The following is a 10,101-nucleotide window of genomic DNA, read 5'->3' on the forward strand; positions in this document are numbered from 1 at the left end:
AAAAAAAAATAGCATGCTGTTTCAAACTCTTTCTCACCAATACAATGAACACAGAGTGTTATCTACAGGCTTTGTGAGGAAAATCACTGTGGCCTAAACCTGTGTAATGGGTAATGTTTTACTCCTTATAAAGACAGTAGAAAGGCATCATCATCTATTTAGACACTCAGAAAAGGGTGCCACTCACTCATCCTTCTGGAAAAATAATGATGAAGAGGAACTCAAGTTTTCTAAAAGGTAAGTCCAATTTTAGGTACTCAACAATCAAAACATTATGGCTGTTAAAAAATAAGATTAAGATAACTTTGTCAGTAGCTTCTGATCAGATTCTGTTTTAACACAGACATACTCAGTTTAGACCCCCATATTAGTAACCTATTTGGGTCCTATATTACCAGTTAGACCTGAGGATAAATTTTGGCCCTAAATCAGGAAATACACTTCCTGGAGCCCATCTCACAACCCATTTTTCTTGCCAAATTTTATGAGCTCTTGTATTAGCTATGGTGCAGTAACAAAGTACTCCCAGACCTCAGTGGGATACAGTAGCAACAGAGGCTTATTTCTGTTCACATTGAACTTTACCTATGAAATGCTGCAGGTCCACTCAGGTCTGCTCTGCTTGTCTTCAAGACAAAAGAGCTGCTCCTACTGGGACTCGTTCTCATGGCAGAGAGAAAAGGATGAGAAAGCTGTTAAAACCCCATTATGGGGCTTCCCTGGTGGCGCAGTGGTTGGGAGCCCGCCTGACGATGCAGGGGACGCAGGTTCGTGCCCCGGTCCGGGAAGATCCCATGTGCCGCGGAGCGGCTGGGCCCGTGAGCCGTGGCCGCTGAGCCTGCGCGTCCGGAGCCTGTGCTCCGCAACGGGAGAGGCCACAACAGTGAGAGGCCCGCGTACCGCAAGAAAACAAACAAACAAGCAAAAACCCATTATGGTTGTCACAGCTTCTGCCTGGCTATGCGTATATCACATTTGCTCATATCCCATTGGCCAAAGTGATTTATAAGGCTACATTCTATGTCATTACGGCAGAAAAGTGTATGTCTTGTGCAGGACGGGACTGCAAGTTACATGGCCATGACTGAGGATGTTTGATTCGCTTACAGGGAGGGGAAGTGAATAACTGAAAACACGGATTCAATTCACTGTGCAAATTAAAGGAAAAATTGGTAGGGGGTCTATATGTGAGGCAAATTACTGAACCACCCCTACTCCCCCCAGAAACTTTATAATCTGACCCCATATTATCCAAACTACTCCTTCTGGGCCAAGTTTGCTATGTCACCAAAAGTACCCTGTTCTGTTATCTCTCTCTCTCCAAAAACCAAGTTAGACCAAGGAAAATAACGGTCAAATTTTATTGCCAGAGAATTACTGAATAACTTTCTGCATCTTTCAATTTTACACTGAATGACTTAAGTTAATTTGAACGACTAATAAACTATCTAGAGACAGATATTACTGCTTTAATCAAATCTAATTCATTATCAATCATAAGAAGTATCATTGTTTCATGTACCACTAAGAAAAAAAGATGCCAATTAAACTATGATATGCCATTAATTATAAGATGCATTCAAATTTCAGAGACGTTAAAATATGAAAGATATGTCTTAGAATCAATGAAATATGATATTTATTATTATATTTCTTCATTTCCGATCATGTTTCAGATGAGACCTATGAATTCTGTACTAACCATAATTTAAAATCTGCTTATATACAATATGACATCAATAATATAAAAATTGAAAGATAAGTCAGCATTAAAATACTCTAGAATATTCACAATGATTGTTATACCTGGATATTAAGACTAAATTTCAGTTTCTTTGTTATTCTTTTTGGGGTTTTCTATTTTTTAATAAACTAGTGTAAATTTCATAATCATAAATATTGTTTGTATTTTAAAATAATTACATATGATTTTATATATGTTATATGATCTTTTTTTCAATATACTGAAAAAAGAGTTACAGGAAAGACATCAAACATTAATGGTGTTTATTTCTAGTAATAAACCATGTCTGTTATTTTTTCCTTCTCTCTACTTGTTCTCTCTGTTCCGAAAATTTTAAAAACAAGAAAACTTTTTTTCTCCAGTAAAGCAGGTTATGTCCTCCAACGGGGACCTGCACACACTAGTTGTAAGTCAAAGGTGAATTAATAGCTGCCTACCAAAGACGCATTCTCTCCTTCTTTCCTAAGACAATCCCATATTTATCCCAGGTGGCAAAGTGCTGAGCTGAAGACTATTTCTCTGTCAATCTTCTTCCCTCACCAGTGGCCATGTGAATAAGTTCCCACAAATGAGATATAACTGAAAATATTCAATGGGGCTTCCAGTAAGCTTCTTAAAATCAAGGCAGATATTTCTTTTGTCCTTTCCTTCTTTTGGAATACTGCCATAATGGCTGGAGCTTCAACAGCCATTTTGGGCCCTGTTTTAGCGTGAGAATGGGAGCCAATGCAAAGTATGCTGAAGCAGACTGATAAAGTAGTCTGGGTATTTGTTGATGTTGGAACTATCAGACCACCCTCAGACTGCTCACCTTTGGACCTCCTATACAGGAAAAGGAAATAAAACTCTAACTCATTTAAGCCTCTATTATTTAAGCCCCTGTTATTCACAGCTGGTGGAAATTCCTTAACAAGGAATGTAAATGGAGGCATAGCTCAGAAGCTCTCCTCTGCCTCTGTATTCTATGTATGATCATGAATGTGGACAATGTTTTCCCTCATGATTTGAATTAAACAGTTCTGAGCTGTCAAAGTTAGCTTAAACTCAGGCATGTTCCACATCAGTGTCTAGGGCAGGAGGAAATTCTGAGATCTTCGTGCAATCAGATGGACCTGGTTACCTGGATGGCATGATCTCCATTACAAATGAATAGGTTTTACTTTCCTAGCCATTTTCACTACTCCCCACATGGGTCAGGGTCTCTGATCTCTTGTTTATTTCTTCTGTGTTGCCTTTTCCCTGAAGCACTTGGCTAATTTTGTGCTCCAGTGACTGAGATGGGCATGTCACTTTCTTCAGAAAAAAATAAAAGCAGGTGAATTTGACATTCCCAGCCACACTTAACTGAATCTTGGCGCAAGCAACAGGCCACTAGGCACTTTGCTTGAGTGTATATGTATCTAGAACTTGGAAATTTTTCACAAGATGCATGTGTGTGTTTCTTTCCATACTTTCATGGCAATGATCTTTGTTTCAGAACCCAGGGGATAAGACCTGAATAAAAGAAAAAAGATGTTTTGAAAACATTTGAAGAATTCTTCCAAGAAAGAATCCCCACCAGAGAGCTCTGTCTTATTTAGAGAATCTATGGACAAACATTTGTAAGGCAGGATAAATAATTCATTTATTCAATACACCTACAAAATGAATTGGCATGGGCAGATTTCTAATACAAATGAACAGATCAGCTTAAGTTTTTCTTGTTGAATTTTGTGGAACGAAATTCTCTAAACTCTCATTCACCTTGTAAGCTCTGTGGGCTTGATGACTAATTGAAGCATATGATTTAAATTATCCAAAGACCACAGCTATGATCTTTGGAAAGCATGGGCTTCTGTTGAGGTCACTCACTGGAATTCTTGCTCAAGGGCAGTTCCCCACTGTCTTTCGGAGCCTGGGTGAGGCAGTCCATGGTCAAGATTATCTCCACCTGCTCCCTCCCTTTGCCCTTTAAGGTTCATACTTTCTGAACTGATATTAAACTGTATGCATGGCCTCTGCCTCAAGCACCACACTCCTGGAAGTCTTCCTATGTTTGTAGATATTTCCCTTTGTATGGAATGCCATCCCTATCCCTTCTGTTCACTTAAGGAACTCCTGCCCGGTCTTCAAGATCCAGCCTCATTATCCCATTTCATGAAGGAGAAAATGGAGATTCAGAGAAGTGGAGTTATTTGCCTAAGACCATGTAAGTTTTGCTAGGGTCAGGACGTGACTCTATGGGTGCAAATTTTGTGTTTGTATCTGTCTGTGGGTGGAAAAAGAGTGGCTGTATGCACTGATTGGATCACAATATTATTCATTTATGAGGTGTGGTTATATTTAAATTGTATTTATTTTTATTCTTTTGGTTTCTTAAAGTGGAAGCTGAGGTCACTGATTTGAGACCTTTTTTCCTTTCTAATATAGGCATTTTACTGACATAAATTCCCCTCTGAAGACTGCTTTAGCTACTTCCCACAAAATTTGATATGCTGTGTTCTAATTTTCATTTAGTTCTAGTATCTTCTAATTTTGATCTTCTCCTTCTGTTTTTGATTCTTTCTAATTTCTGTTCTTGATTCCTTCTGCTTGGAGTTCACTGCGATTCTTGGATCTGTAGAATTATAGTTTTCATTAAATTTAAAAAAATTTAGTTGTTAATATTTCAAATACTTTTCTGCTCTTCCTTTTTCAAGGACTCCACTTGCATGTATTTTCCACAGGTCACTAATACTCTCTTTATGCTTTTTTCTTAGTTTGTTTTTTTTCCTGTGTTTCATTTTGATAGTTTCTATTATTATATCTTCAAGATCACTAATCTATTCTTCTGCAATGTCTAATCTGCTGTTAATCTCATGTAACCTACTTTTCATCTCAGACTATATAGTATTCATTTATAGAAATTTAATTTTGGTCTTTTTTTATATGTCTTAACATATTCATTCCTTCCTCTAGATCATAGACCATATGAAATACATTTAAAAATAGTTATAATGCTTGTTTTAATGAACTTCTTGAACTAATTTTATCAGCTATTTAATTTCTGAATGTCAACTGATTGATTTTTCTCCTCATTATGACTCATATATTCTTTCTCCCTTCCATGCCTTGTAATTTTGTTTTTATTTGATGCCAGAGACAGTGAATTTTACTTGTTAAGTAATGGATAATTTATATTCCTATGAATATTATTAAGTGTTATTCTGGTATGTAGTTAAATTATTTGGAAACATTCTGATTCATCTGGATCTTGCTTTTAAGATTTATTAGACAAGACCAGAACAATGGAAAAAACCCTTCTGATTACCCTACCTGATGTCCTGTGAGTTAATAGGCTTTCCACTCCTACTGATGGGAACAGAAAATTTTCCCAAACTTGTGTGAGCTCTGGGATTATTTCCTCTGATTATTTCAGGTGTGTCTTGCCCAGTCTTATGTAGGTTCCTTACATGCATGTGCTGATCAGTCTTCAGTTGAAGACTTGAGGGAAACCCATTACAGATCTCTGAATTGTCTCTCTGGGCAGCTCTCTTGTGTCTGATACTCTGCCTTGTGAACTGTATCGATCTTGGCCTCCCAGCTATCTTCCCTCAACTCAGGGAGACTGCCAAACTCTGGTAGATTTCTCTTCCTTTTTCTGTAGACTGGAAATGCTCTCTAAGCAATAAACTAGGATAATTTGGGCTACATCTGATTTTCTTCTCATTGCTTAGGGATTCCTGCCCTGCCTCATGGCCAATTATTGAAAACTCTTGCTTTATATATTTTATTATTCTTTTTATTTGTTTCATTTGTGACAGTATATCTGGTCTCTGTTACTTCCTCTGGTCATAAGTCAAAGTTGGGTTCACTTTTCTACTGTAAAAATGACTCATGTATTAGAATCTTTGAGACGAGCCTGGAGATATTTGTGCTGATAAGTAATCTTGATATTCTTGTAAGATTGTAGTCAATTATTTCCTTAGGTCAGGGACCATGTCTCTTTGATCAACTCCCTTCCTCCCCTTGCTCCAGTCCAAAAGATTAGCTTCACACCTCAAATTGCCTCTTACAAGTTACCTGTTCTCAGACAAATTACCTGAATACCTTAACCTCAATATTTTTAAATCTGTAAAATGGGTTTACTATTATCTACCTAATGGACTTGTAATTGTTAAATTAAATAGCATGTAAAAATGTCTTTCTCATAGGAAGTGTCTGAAAAACAGTTGTACAATTAAAGACAAAAGTTGTGTGCTCTAAAGTGTCAGGATTTGACATTGCGTCAAAGTCAATTATAGTTTTATATATATATATTATCTATCTATCTATCTATCTATATATCATCTTTCTATTTTAATTTGCATCAAGGATGGTCTATAAAATTCTCTCCTTTGTTAAAAGACTCAAACTTAAACTTTTTTCTTTTCATTTCTCTAATAAAGACTATGCCATAAAATATACGGAAAGAAAATATTTATTTGATATTTGATGTTTGCAACTGTATGTGTCACACTTAAATGGGATTGAAATTCCTCTTACAGGAAAGACTAAAGTCTTCAATTAATTGATTCAGCCCAGTAATAGGGCATTTTCATTGAGAAACCTGCTGAGACTTGGTGGAAGATTCATCATGGGCAAAGCCAGCAGTTTCTGTAACACTGCCTGGGTCACACTGGACTGGGGGTACAGAGATGCCCACCTCAATCTGAAGACCCGTTGTCATCTATTTCACTGGAGAGAGAGCATTAAAGATGCAGCCAGGTGCAATGTTGTCATAGTCTGACACAGTATATTTTGTGTGAAGGAAGCTTCCCTTGTACTGACATTGGTATTTAGACTTCCAGAGGCATCCAGTGTCTTCCAGGTGATGTTTTTAGTATGATCATCCATGTAGTCCATTGTCCTCCATCTTACATTGTCCATTCTGCAATAACCTGGAACAGAAACCAAGATTATTTCTTTATGTCTGTGGAATCCTAGGTGAAAAATGAGGTAGGGGACATTCCATTTTTTCCATTTATATTCTTCATAATAAAAATGAAATCCTTCTTAGACTCCCATTGTATTGATAGTAGACATACTTGTGGCCCCCTTAACTGCTCCCTTACCTGCAGAGGAGGTACCTCAGAACCCATATTTATAAATGGTTCCAGTGGATTGGGCCAGGTGTGGACAGCTGACACAAGCTGGGCCAATCGAATTTAGAACTGACATTTTTCAGTTATAGTTGACACTAGAGTAGACTCTGACAACAAAAACAAAAAGATATTTAAAAGTCCCGAGCTGTGATTTGGATATTTTCCACCAGGTGAATAGTATAAACAGGAAAGCATATCTGTATATATAAGAGAAAGAGTTGGATTGAACAGAGACAAGCAGAAATATGACACAAAGAGTCCATTCTCTAGGCTTCCCAGATGCTGTTTCGTGTTTTCTCTAAGGACTGGCTATATTCCCACACTGAGGTTCAGGGAGACATGAGTGTGTCCCTACACTAAATTACCAAAATTTTATTTCAGTTTATGTTGGTTTATTCTGCCTGCAAACAAAGTGCCCTAACTCATAAAGCATGACGGAGTGACGTGAAGTGAAGAACACTTGATCTACACCTAAAGAGAGAGGCAGGACACCTAGAAATGACTGAGCATGCAATGTAGGCCAACAACATTTCTATGAACAGATTCATTTAATCCTAAAGCAGTCCATAGGTGGTAGACTTAGTAGGTCTCTTTTACAGAGGAATAAACTGAGGCTCAGTTAATTCAAGTAATTTGGCCAAGATCATAAAGTTAGTAGTAGATGCTGAAGCCAGGTCAGCTGACTAATTCCTTCAAGAATGACAAAGGTGATGGGTGTCATGTGGCTTCTGAAGTCCTTGACCACATGTTGGGTTTGGTTTATTGACAGATCATAGTAGATTTCTCATGAAATCAACTTAAGCAGGATCTCAGGTGTCACTCAAAAGGAGTAAGAGAGTGGTGGGACCAGCAGGGGAAATCTATTCCCTCCATGTATAATAAGCAATTAGGTAAGTTTTGTGTTAATTCACTCAGAGAAGCAGAGAAATATTGCAACTCTTTGGATGAAAGTCTGAAATCAAACATTCTTTTTTTACACGGTTGACCTTTGTCAGTTTCTTGTAAGAGGAACTGATGATGAGCCACTGAACTAGCAAATTAGCTTTGCAGAGCTGTTGACAGGGTCAGTAAGAAATGAAACCCATCTGAACAAAGATGAGCTGGTTTTTAAGGTGTAGGACTCAGTTTGGGAGGCTTCAGCCATACAGATATTCAGAGGCACTTTGGAAACAGACTAAAAAAGTGCAGATTTTTTTTTTACCTTGAGACATTTAACTCTTAGCTTCTCCTTCTAGAACCAGTCAAGGGTGTGATGTTGGCTTACCAAAATCTTCAGGAAGGCGGGACTCTTTTTCAACTGCTTGAAACCGAAAAGAAATGCCGGGCACCTAATCTGCATCAGGAGCTTTCACTGCCATGGTGTACTGATTCCTCACAAAATTTAAGATCGCTGTGGAGGAGGTAAGGTGCAGAAATAAGGCAAAGATTAGCTAGACAATCATGGATCCTGTTCTTTATACTTCCCTAGTGGAAGCTTTACTCTATTTCCCAGAATCTCTTCTGGGGTAGGTGTGATCATGTGACCCAGTTCTAGCCAACGGGCTATAAGCAGAAGCCATATGTAGAAATTACTTGCAGGTGCATAAAATACTACCACAAGCAACTTTTCTTGCTCTTTCTCCTTTCAGTGGCTTGATAGAAACAAACACAGCAATTTTGGAAGCTCTGTGTTAAAGGTGAGGGAACCAAAAAGTTCTGGGTTCCCGAATCACCACTTGGAGGAGAGCTGCTCAACAATTGGGAATATTTATTTTGGACTTCACAGGGCAAAAAATAAATTGTAGTATACTTGAATCACCAAGACATTTTGGAGTTTATTACCACAACTAGCATTAGCTTAGCTAGTACAAAGAGCTCAGGACCATAACTGTGATGTGGGGTTGGATGATAGGACTTTTACACTGAAATATAGTCGTTCAATGAGATGATTAATTTTAGGTGTCAACTTGGCTAGACTCTGGTGCCCATAGTCTAATATTGATCAAATATTAGTTAGTCTAGATGTTTTCGTAAAGGCATTTTTAAGATGTGGTTAATATTTACACCCAGTTGATTTTAAGTAAAGTGGATTACCCTTCATAATGTGGGTGAGCCTCATCCAAGCAGTTGAAGACCTTAAGAGCAAAGACCAAAGTTTCTCCAAGAAGAAGAAATTCTGTCTCCAGATTGCAACATAGAAATTCTGCCTGAGTTTCCAGCCTTTGGACTGAAGACTGCAACACTAACTCTTGCTCAATCCCCAGCCTGCTGCCTTGCCCTACTTGTTACAGATTTGGCAGCTGCCAATTGCTCAAAACAAATCTCTCTCTCTCCCTCCCTCCCTCCGTATCTATCTATCTATTTATGGATCTATCTATCTATCTATCTATCTATCTATCTATCTATCTAAAATCTACTGATCTGTCTCTCTAGAGAACCCTGAGTAATACAAATTTAAACAACTGAAGCACCTGGATGGAATGATGTTTGCAGTGACTGAAGGAATGAGATTCTGCTATTGACTGACATCCTCTTATTTCTGAAAAATTTCAGGGGAGTGCAGGGAAGAGGAGTCAGATGGTCACAACCAGTTTAGAGAGCTCCTAGCTGAAGTCTTAAGATATTGGGACTCTGGTTGGGAGGCCTGTGCAGTATTCTACAGCAGAGAGTACTGCAGGACTCAGGCATTCACTGCCCCTGCCCCCGACTGTGGGAAGATTATCCTTTCCTGTGCCATTGACATCAGGCTTGGCTATTTGACCTGCTCTTACCGATGAAATAAGATCAGAAGGGGAGTATTTCATGTCTAGGCAGAAGATTTAAAAGTCAACAAAAGATTCCCTCTCTTTTCCCTCTGCCACATGACTGGCAATAGGTAGAGGATGCACCATCATGCAGGACCCAGAAACAAGTCACCTGGAACAGAGTCACAGACAACCCTCTAAGGATACAGCACAAGCAGAAATGAACCTCTGTATTAAAAGCTGTTCAAAATTTGGTGTGATTTGCTTTTCTAGCATATGTTAATCTCTCCTGACTCATTTATACTTATGGATCTATAACTATAGACTTCCCTGGTTCAAATCCTGGTTCCCTCCATTTCCAGTTATGTGTCTTTGGAAAGGTTACTTAGCCTGTCTCTTGCTCAATTCTCTTCACTTAAAAAGGGGGAAAATAGGGCTTCCCTGGTGGCGCAGTGGTTGAGAGTCCGCCTGCCGATGCAGGGGACGCGGGTTCGTGCCCCGGTCCGGGAGGATCCCACATGCCGCGGAGCGG

This window comes from Physeter macrocephalus, chromosome 11, assembly GCF_002837175.3.
Source record: "Physeter macrocephalus isolate SW-GA chromosome 11, ASM283717v5, whole genome shotgun sequence".
NCBI classification, from domain to species: Eukaryota; Metazoa; Chordata; class Mammalia; order Artiodactyla; family Physeteridae; genus Physeter; species Physeter macrocephalus.